We start from the raw sequence: 11,996 nt of genomic DNA on the forward strand, positions 1-11,996 counted from the left end.
GGACTTCGTGGGTGACGAGCACAGATGAGGAGGATGTTGGAGATGGCGGATTGCGATACGGTGGGGAGAAGGGGAGCGGCCACCGATACAGGAGCTCGGCAACGGCAGCGGGAGAAGGACTAGAAAGGGCGGTGAGGGAGAGGGCAAGTTGATTGGAAGAGAAGATGCGGCGGAAATCGAGAGAAGGACGTGAGAAGGACGGCAGGCGAGAAGGGCGGCAAGCGGCGGGCTTCTGCTGTGGACTACACGATGACGAACGGCGGCTTGTCGACGCAGGGAGCAGCGCACCCGCGCCACCGTGTCTCTCTTCCTTGCCTCCTCCCTCGCTGCGACGCGCACCGACACTGCCACCCACCTCGCCGAGCTCCATGACCAGATCCACTTCGGCTGCATCATCTCCACCATCACACGCACCAACGCCGTCGCGCGTGAAGATGCTCACAGCCGCCACCGCTCCTCCTCTGCCGTTTGTCAGCTCGTGCTTCTCCTCCTCGACCTCCGCCGATATGTGCGAGGAGCCCCGTAGCCACCGCCGATCCTACTTGGCCTCCGCCACCACGGCTCCTCGGCTAGGGAGAGAGAGAGAGGTGAGAGGGGAAGAAGAGTAGATAGAATCTGATAGGTGGGTCGCACCATTTTTAAAAAGAAAATGACTAACTAGACTGCCACGTAGGACCAAAACCGCCCGCAAAACTACTCTAGGAGGTTCTTCATATGATATTAGTAGTTAAGGGTGAAAGATGTCTGATTTTTGGGTCTAGGGGTAATTCGTACCCACCCAAAGTTCAGGGTGGTAATTTGGACTTTTTCTTATATATTTGATCAAACATTATTGGTAATATGAGTTTTGTATGTTCTTATTTACATAGGTATTTGCTTGGGCAAAGAGAAAGAAACTGAGTGAAAGAAATGCATGGATGATCAAAGACGAAGTTGATTGAGAACCAAATCAAAATATTCCAAAAGTTTACTCCTATAAACTACGACACTTTTGATTCATAGAATGCAGGAGATTAAGTTTTACATTTTTTGGATTAAGATTTAGACCTCCGTGCGGAATCATGGGGCCATGAATACTTGTTGGAAAACTTATGGAGTCATTTATGAGATATCTACACTATTTAATATTATAAATGCAAATTTAATAAAAATCACAACTACTTCCATAGATATAAAATGCGAACGGTTTGAGTCTAAGTATGAAATTCAGTCACATCCCTGTCGATCCAAATCAATCTCTATGACCTCATTTGGATTATAGGTTAAGAAAGACGGGATGGTGATATAGAAGTAAGTGGGTTGGGATAAAATGAGATAGAGAAAGGATGAATGTCTAGAACTAAAATTGTATATTAGAGTAGGGTAGTAGGGTGTCGAGCGGAATTGGACCTGCACCATTGCGTCAATTTTTTTTGTTGGGCATCTTCGGCCTTTTTGGCACCATTTGAACAAGCCCAACTCAATTCCCGTCTCCAAGCCCATTGGCGCATGCGATTCTCTCCGGTCTCATCTATAAGGAATAAGTTCGGATCGAATCTAATTCGTATCCCAAACCGATCTCGACGCCAGCCAACTGTAGCAGTCCAGCATAGGATCTCCTTTAATTTACACCCTCCATCCCAAAATGAGTTCGTTTGTATGTTTTAGTGCCTAATGTTTGATGGTCTATCTTATTTAAACCTTTTTATGATTAGTATTTTTTTTATTGTTATTAGATGATAAAACATAAATATTACTATATATCTAACTTATTTTTTAAAAAAAATAAATAGAATTGACAGTTTATTAAATAAACGTTAGAAATAGAAACCCAAGTATATGAGTTTATTTTTGGACGGAGGGGGTAGGGCACGTTGTGTGACTTGGGATGACAAGATGACGCGTGGCGTGGGGCCGTGGCCACTGTTCTAAACGAGATTTGATAAGACCATAACTTGCAACGTTTGACCACTCGTCTTATTTAAATTATTTTTGTAAATATAAAAAACGAAAAGTTGTGTTTAAAATGCTGTAGATAATAAAGTAAGTCACAAATAAAATAAATAATAATTTCAAAAAAAATTAAATTAGACGAGTGGTCAAACGTAAAAACTCAAAATCCCTTATATTATAGGGCGGACGGAGTAGTATAATGCTCGATCATGGAGAAGATATTCTTGAGGACTTTTTTTTGATTTGATGGATATATAATCTCACCAACCACGTGCAATAATCCCCTACTTTGAGGACTTTCTGCATTTTTTTATCACTGTCCTTCAATTTATTTTTCAATAGTGTGCCGTGCACTTTCTGCTGGCGACTAGCGAGCAAACGACGCATTACGGCGAACGGCGATATACTATTGGCCCTGTCTATTAGTCTAACGAACCATAGCAAAAACTAAAATTTAAATTTTTTAATTCAATTTAGAGTTAATTTTAAGATAATTTTAACGTAGTTTTTTTCAGCATTAATTTTAAAATTGCTAAAAACAAATATATAAAAATTTATTTATAAATTAATTTTTATTTTTCTAGTAAACTATTTTGGTAATATGGGCCACCAATGATGCCATATATATATCTCCATGGTTATCATTATTCTTGAGTCAGCATTGTCGTCGAGAGGATGGAATAAATGGATCGGAGAATTGTCAGGGTTATATATACCACATATCTAATAGTAGTTGACTAAATCTCGGTAGGACCCACCACATACCATGTCCTATACGGAAACAACCTGCGGATATAGGAGGAGTTCCGGATAAGGAAAGACAACCAGAGTTCTACATGGAAACGACAATGACTACTCGGATTGTATCCATATTGGTTTCCCTAGTTCTACTTGGACAAGGGGAAGCCCCCCTAGGAGGACAGGGGGACACCCACCATGAGGCGATCAACACAGACAATCAACGACCTCAATCAACACCCAACACAATACACGGGACAACATACAAGCCTACATACACCAAGACAAGCCGCTGGATATCGACTTCAGGGATAGACACGGCTAGTCTCCTACGGTGTCTCCGGATACAGTCAGGAGAGACGAAAGCGCTATCTCTGATCTCGCCGGGCACGGATTCGAGGAGGAAAGCTACCCTATTGTCGACTACGAGTCAGACCTTCAGACCGACATGTCGACAACAGTTAGATAGGCTACCCACATATTGTACTAGTGTGATTATGGTGAATAAAAAGCAACATCGGCTCCGGCCAACAGGATGTAGAGCTATTACCTGACCGCTCAGGGACCCGAACCTGTATAAAAATCCTCGTCTCCATCTCTTTTACCTCAGTCTCGCGTATATCCTAGCACCAACGAACCCCATAATGTCCAAATACCGTAGTCATGACATCAAACGTCGACAGTGGCGCGCCAGGTAGGGGGATTTTGGTGCTCTAGGATTTTGATGAGATGGGTTCAAAGGATGGATTCTCCAACAACAAGCTACTCGATGATTTCGGCTGTGAGGAGATCTAACCCGACTGAAATACATCTTCCGATCAGATCGGAACCATCAACGTCAACAATTTTGATCTGTTGAGATCATCCAACCTTCAAAGATGACGCCGCCGCTGCGGAGGGCATCTGTACGGTATTTCCGACCATTGACGATCTTGAGGATGATGCCGGAAGGATACAAGACGCCGACACCTCTAGAGACCGAAACCGACTACTACACTCATCGGGTTTAAGTGCGGTTTTGGTCAGACTCGGAGTAACAGGCCGGACGTCCGACATCACCACGTACTGATCGCTTCTGACATGTGCACATGCATATGCACACAGACTCAATACGTGCCCAGGCATGCATTGGTTTGCCGTCATATACATGCACCGAAGACAATTCAACGGCTACTAAGGCTAGTTAAGGTAATTAGTAGGTTAATTAATTTAATTAATCTACTAATTTCGTAGATATATCCGGCATATATTTACACAGGTACGCAATATTTTATATGTAATTTATCGTACCTATTTAGATCATACAGCATTGTCAGATCTATAATTTATTGCGTTTACCTAGAGCATGTCCTTTATACAAATATCTGATGCGTGAGTGTCCCCGATGTTAAATCGACTACGGTCTAACGCTGGGGGCTCGCTCCGTTTTCTTCTGTATAAATCATGTTTGTTTACGGTTTACATAATGTATGATATTTACATCTGCTCGTTATGTCCTGATAATACTAGAAGATTCATGCAGTTTTTTAAGTACATACTCAATATTATCTGCTACATGTCTTGTCTTCTAGAAAATATTTTTCAGGAACAATTGAGCACTCGAGTAGGTGATGGTCGAGTACACTCCATTATCGAGAACATTCTCGACAAATGCGGAGTTATCGCACCCAACCTACCAACGAAGACCGACAACCTATCTCATAGCACCGGCCATGGCTGGACTACTCGAGAAAAGGTTGTTAATGGATAATTCCTCATGAACGTCGTCATGATTGCGAACGGACATCCGGATATGCTATAAGTTGGGTACGTGAGTCATGCTGGCCACATGAGATACACTTGCAATAAACCAACTCTAGCACTTCCATTGGTGTTCGAGAGATAATTCCGCTCGCTCACTGGTTCTCGCACCAGTACGCAGCAATCTCTCACACCGCAATGTCCATTGGTGTTCGAGAGATAATTCCACTCGCTCACTGGTTCTCGCACCAGTACGCAGCAATCTCTCACACCGCAACTTCCATTGGTGTTCGAGAGATAATTTTGCTCACTCACTGGTTCTCGCACCAGTACGTAGCAATTTCTCGCACCTTAACTTCAGATGGTCAAGGTATGACTACGGCAGCGTAGCGGTCCTCGTACCACGACTCCAAGTGATCGAGGGACACCTACTCACCGGTTCTCAACCAGTTGATCGTAGTGATCTCTCGTACATTTGCTTCAAGTGGTCGAGTTACGACTACTGCCTAGTTCTCGACCAGCGATGTAGCGTCATTCCGGCTACTTCCACTTTAAGTAGTCGAGTTACGACTACTGCCTGATCCTCGACCAGCGATGTAGCATTTCTCCCACTATTTCCACTTTAAGTGGTCGAGTTACGACTACTGCCTGGTCCTCGACTAGCGATGTAGCGTTTCTCCGGCTACTTCCACTTTCAGTGGTCGAGTTACGACTACTGCCTGGTTCTCCACCAGCGATGTAACGTCTCTCCGGCTACTTCCACTTTAAGTGGTCGAGTTATGACTACTGCTTGGTTGTCGACCAGCGGTGTAGCGTTTCTCTCACTATTTTCACTTTAAGTGGTCGAGTTACGACTACTGGCTGGTCCTCGACCAGCGAGGTAGCGTTTCTCCCACTACTTCCACTTTAAGTGGTCGAGTTACGACTACTGCCTGGTCCTCGACTAGCGACGTAGCGTTTCTCCCACCACTTCCACTTCAAGTGGTCGAGTTACAACTACTGCCTGGTCCTCGACCAGCGACGTAGCGTTTCTCCCACTACTTTCACTTTAAGTGGTCGAGTTACGACTACTGCCTGGTCCTCGACTAGCGACGTAGTGTTTCTCCCACTATTTTCCACTTTACGCGGTCGAGTTACGACTACTACCTAGTCCTCGACCAGCGGTGTAGCGATTTCTCCTACTACCTCTACTTCAACAAAGTTGATAGCAGGTACACAATATCGCCAAGTGTTTTACCCAGAGATCCCTTACCACGATGACACCTAGCGTTGAAACCTATCCTACTGTCCCTTTACGCCGTCTTGACAAGGCCTCCGAGTAACCTAAGGGATCTTCGGCTGGGGACGCCCAGAGCCAATAAGGCCTTGTCGGATCCTTCAGAGACGAAAGACCATGTAAGATCTGGTCGTGTAAGAGTTCTTGCCGTGCGTATTAACCAAGCCGTGTAATCGAAAATTAACTTTCCAACTTCACGGCTGGGGGCTAGGATCAGTGCTTGTTCAACCAAGGCGGGTCAAGGGTCTAAGAGCCTTATCCTCCGAGAACGATTCTCCGACGACAAGGCTGGGGGCTAGGGAGAGTGTATGACTCTACAAACTGACTGATCGAAGTCGGTAAGAGAGAAGACGCTCATACACAAAACATTGGTCGGTAAAATTAATTCATTTTTAGTTATCCATACATATTATAACATGTCACCCTTTGAGTGTTCGCTCGGGGGCTATTTCTATTTGATATTCTTTTCTGAGTATTGATTTTAGGAAAATTCTATTCGACATTATCGAAGACTCCACGTCTCTATGGTTCTACACCAAGATCAACTAAGGCGAGTACGACAAATGTTAACAAAGCTTCGTCGCAGACTCTATACCTTCTCGATCACTCGAGAATGGTTGCTGGATCTCGACAAAGAATACGGAATGAAGAAATGGTGTACCCGCCGAGATAAAATTTCTTGACTTCAATCCAAATTCTCGATTACAGCAAGACGGGAGACTTAGTCGTACGCTATGTACTTTCTCGGTCGACATCAGAGATTGACTTAGACAAACCCTTTCGGTGCCCACACGAGGCTGATAAAGGAAGTCTAACGTTATCTCTAAACTCACCGAGAATGATCACATGAGCTCGATAACAGTTACTTCAATGTCTGCGCGCGGTTGAGAATATGATTTCGTTCATTTGCATCGAAGTCGGGGGCTACTGTCAGGGTTATGTATACCACATACCTAATAGTAGTTGACTAAATCTCGGCAGGACCCACCACATACCATGTCCTATACGGAAACAACCTGCGGATATAGGAGGAGTTCCGGATAAGAAAAGACAACCAGAGTTCTACATGGAAACGACAAGGACTACTCGGATTGTATCCATATTGGTTTCCCTAGTTCTACTTGGACAAGGGGACACCTATGGGTATAAATACAAGCCCCCTAGGAGGACAGGGAGACACCCACCATGGGGCGATCAACACAGACAATCAACGACCTCAATCAACACCCAACACAATACACGGGACAACATACAAGCCTACATACGCCAAGACAAGCCGCCGGATATCGACTTCAGGGATAGGCACGGCTAGTCTCCTACGGTATCTCCGGATACAGTCAGGAGAGTCGAAAGCGCTATCTCTGATCTCGCCGGGCACGGATTCGAGGAAGAAAGCTACCCTATTGTCGACTACGAGTCAGACTTCAGACCGACATGTCAACAACAGTTAGATAGGCTACCCACATATTGTACTGGTGTGATTATGGTGAATAAAAAGCAACATCGGCTCCGACCAACAGAATGTAGGGCTATTACCTAACCGCTCAGGGACCCGAACCTGTATAAAAATCCTCGTCTCCATCTCTTTTACCTCAGTCTCGCGTATATCCTAGCACCAACGATCCCCATACTGTCCAAATATCGTAGTCGTGACATCAAACGTCGACAAGAATGGCCACGTGCAAAAGAATATATGATTGGTCTTAGCATATCCTGACACATGATTTGGTTTGATGTACTTGTATATACTTGCAGCCATGAATGTTCCCGTTGAAAATTATTTTGTACGTGCCTATTTAGATTGCTACCAAAAACATACCATACCAATATTTTGGTAATTTAAATAGTACTTGTGTTTGATTTGAATTGAAGCCCATTCATTGGTTCTAGATTTGGCATCATCTAGAACATTCATCACTATAATTTCATATTTTGGCTCTATGTTGGTAGCAAACCAAATATGATCAAATACAAGCACTAAAAAAAATTGATAGATACCAATCCAAATAGGCCCTACATGTTGCAAATCAGCAAATGGCACCCAACGCCATCGAATCATGGACGATTGGACGTGCGTGTATCATATGTGAACCAGAACCTACCTGGGAATAGCAACTCAGCAAATTGGCACGTAAAATTAAGTTGACAGTAACAACAAATTTAAATTTTATATCAAATCTATACTTCTTTAGAAGCTACTAGTAGTGGACTGCCACCTGCAATACTATCTTTCTAATTTTTATAAATTAACTCCTATTTTCTGATATTATGGAATAGTGTAGTCTTTATTTTAATTAAGTAAATACCATATATTTAATTAAGCAAACAAGTGATAATATATATAATTTTTCTATGATATATTATAATATATTTTCTTTTACTCATAATAAAACATAGAACATATGTATTTTGCTAGTTCTTTTAAAAAACTTTAAGTGTTACTCCCTCCTATCACGATTACTAGACGTTTCCGATAACCAGTTTTCATCATCTGACGCGTCAGATGATTCCGTTCCGGAGCGGGGCATGTGTTTGGCGTAAATTAGAAATGAGAACAAATGCATTGCAGCTAATTAAAACTGCGTAAAATCTAAACCGAGAGCGCTCTCGGTCTAGTACTAAGCAGCGACGGTCCAGTAGCTAAGTGTGAGAGAAATCTAAGCCAGAGTTTAAGGCTAGGTTGGCATGGATTTGTACCAGCCTATTATGTCAACGTGCATGCTTTTTATAGTACCAATCCATTAAATAAGTAGAGAAAATATTCCTATCAACTATGCTTCAAATAAAATTTTCTCTTAAATTGCTTATCCGATTTACAATGTGATTACACTGTTGTGTTTGTAACAATTAAATCTTTATAACGAGATCTCACATGATTATATTTTAATGAAAAATCACAAATTACTTTTATGATATGTCTAAATTACTTTTAGATTTTACTAAGTTACTTAAACATATAAAAGTTAATTCAGTAAAGTATAAAAGTAATTTACATATATTATAGAAGTAACTTTGAACAAAACAAAGGTAACTTTGGCATGTCATTTGAAGTAAGTCTGTTGTAGAGATAAAAACATGACTCTATCTAGAAATTAAATTAATCAGCACAAATTATGGAACTAACTAAAAACAATAATAAAAGTAATCACCTAAGAGCGAATGTATAGGAAGTATTTTAATCAAATCTAAAAGTAACTTTTATATATATATATATATATATATATATATATATATATATATATATATATATGATAATTTGTTCAATGAAAAAAGGCATTAATTAAAGTTACCTTCGTTTTATTGTAAGTTACTTCTATAATATATGTAAATTACTTTTAGGCTTTATATATGTCTAAGAAGTAACTTAGTGAAATCTAAAAGTAATTTAGATATATTATAAAAGTAATTTATGATTTTTCATCAAAATATAATTATGTGAGATCTTGTTATAAAGATTTAATTGTTACGAATACAACGGTGTAATCAGATCGTAGATCGGATGAGTAGTTTAAGAGAAAATTGTATTTGAAGTATAGATGGATAGTGTCTCTCATAGATGGAGTGGTAGCTAGTTTAGACAAATCAGCTACTACTAGCTATATAGTCGCGTCCTTACAAACTGGAATAATCCTCTGTTCCAAACATCGAGATAGGCAGGCACAAGTTGCTTACAAATGGAAACTTTTGCAACCTTTGAAACAAATGATTTATTATAGAGCAAATTAGCAAACATTAAACTGATCCATATGTGAATTTTCTAAAACATCTATCGCCCTCAAAATTGCTTTTGAAACTATGTATATAACATTCGGTAGGTAGATTTTAGACGAAAAATATTTAAATTATAATATAGCATAATTAGAATGTAGTTGCCTACAGCTTTGTAAGATCAACGTGTGTTTTAATTCTTATTCTATGATGAACAATTAGCATCTGTGATTATTGGTTTTGATATTTGGAATTTATTCACGAAGTGGTTTTTGGAGATGATTGGATTTACTGTTATTTTATGTGACCGGTCAGACCGGGCGAAGGTTGCCGGTCAGACCGGCTGACGCTGTGTCGGTTTCGGTTTCGGATTGTTTCTTTGGATATTCGTGATCGTTTCATGATTATGGCTTCTAGATGGATTCTATACGTATGTAATAATGTTGTTTGCTACTAATGAGTTAAGCTGGAGATAGCTTGGTCTCTGAATATGGATTCTTTGTTTGTTTCATGTGTAGGTGACTCGATGCCTCGGGAGAGTATTTGCGGTGATGGACCGGGAGTCGGCTTGGTGGTAAGTCGATGTCCGTGGTGGTAAGATATCATGCGGGATACTAAGGCTAGAGTTGATGCACGTGGTTGATGGAGATTCCATATGGCATACAATGGAGGTATTGTGTGCGTATGGGATGCGGAGTCGAATTTGGAAGGAGTCTAAATTTGGTACGATTGGTTATGTAAAGTTTGTGTCTTGTACTAGAGGGTTTCCTAAGGTGTTTAGGACTCTTAGTATGAGTTTGGTTCGTGGCTTTAGGCTGCCTACCTCATGTATAAATAGAGGGGGAGCGTGAGGCTTCCCAGTATCGCCTTTTGTGTCGCTTTTGAGAGCAATTGAGTTGCTAGCTTAGTTAGGGTTTCGAGTTTAGTCGAGATTTTTGTAAGGAGTGTTGTTAATGCACTTTGTAAACACAGAGAGAAGCAATAAAGTTGTCATCTACTTTGAGAGTACTTCGATTTGTGTTTCACCGGGTTTCGGCGGTCCAACCGGCATCCAACTGGCGGTCAGACCGGCCACAAGCGGCGGTCAGACTGACGGCGCAGACAGGCGGAGACAAGTGATCTTGGCGGTTCGACCGGTGTTACAACCTCGGTTAGACCGACGATATCCAGACGGTCAGACCGGCGCATCTACTTCGGTCAGACCGCGATCCATCGATTTCGAGGGTAACTTTTATTTCCGTTAAAAGTTTTCAGTTTTTGGGTATATCAACCATTCACCCCCCTCTAGTTGGCTTAATTCTTGTGATTCGATCCTACAAGCTTCATTGCAGAGACAATTTAACTTATATATACATAGAAAGGCCTATGCGTTGCAACGAGTGAAGGCTATTTTAATTTTATTATTGTTAGATTTTTTTTGCCTAAAACTATATGGGATTTTTTTTTCATAGTATTGATATCTAGTTTGGTACCCTTATTGCAATGATGGTCATATCATGCACGGTGCTTTATTATGGCCTGACAAGAATTCTGTAGTAATTAGGAGTACGACTCTCGTCCCAAGTTAGTATGCAAGTTTTTTAAAAAGATTTCCTATATGACTCCTTACGTATTTTTAAAAGCAGACAAACTTAAAAACCGACTTAAATACGAACGATGTATAATATCGGTCGAAACATTTTTATTTTTTATAATAATAAAGATATAAGTTATACTCTTTCAGTCTTATAAAAAAATCAACATATTATCGGATGCGATACATACTAGTACTATAAATCTATTATTAAGACATGCCATAGTATTAAGTAATTAATTTTTTGTTTACAATTTGATGTGCATAAAGTGTAAAAGCTTCTCTAGATACGTTTCCATCAAACGAAGCCCACGGTCAATTGGTTAACCCAGCAAGCCTCCATATATGACGTCGGGAGTTTGACTGCGATATAACGGTAAAAGAATTTAAAGGTTTTTACCGTTCAATAGTCAAAATCCCTACCGTCTCTCCTCCAACATGCTCTTTCGTTTCATAAAAATCACCACAGCAACTGAATATTGATATGTATATTCTAATATTCCCTCCATCCTAAAATATAGCAACCTTATATCTTATACTGGATAGGATATATCTATATCCAGATTAATTGAATTATGATTTGTCTCATCTAGTAAAATGTTGCTAGTATATTTTATGACGAAGGGAGTACTATAAATTTAAATATATTAATATTTAGTATTAAATTGATTTTTTATGAGGAGGATACAGTAGGCTATAAGCCAGCTGCAAACATATTTTAAGAAGATAAATGAGGAGAGAGAAGAGCAGCGGGCTATAGATTTGTAGCCACCTGTAGCACGGACTTCAAGACGCAGTGCGTATGATAAGTGGGACCATGTATTGATAGTGTAGTATGTAACTATTACTTCCTCCGTTTTACAATGTAAGTCATTCTAGCATTTCTCATATTCATATTAATGTTAATGAATCTAGACTTATATTGTGAAACGGAGGAAGTATATGAATGAGCTATTAGATTGGCTCTAGATGGATTAGAGCTATTAGTTGGCTATACTACTCCCTCCTTTCCTAAATATTTGACGCCGT

The sequence above is a fragment of the Oryza sativa genome, chromosome 8, assembly GCF_034140825.1.
Source record: "Oryza sativa Japonica Group chromosome 8, ASM3414082v1".
In the NCBI taxonomy this organism is placed as follows: Eukaryota; Viridiplantae; Streptophyta; class Magnoliopsida; order Poales; family Poaceae; genus Oryza; species Oryza sativa.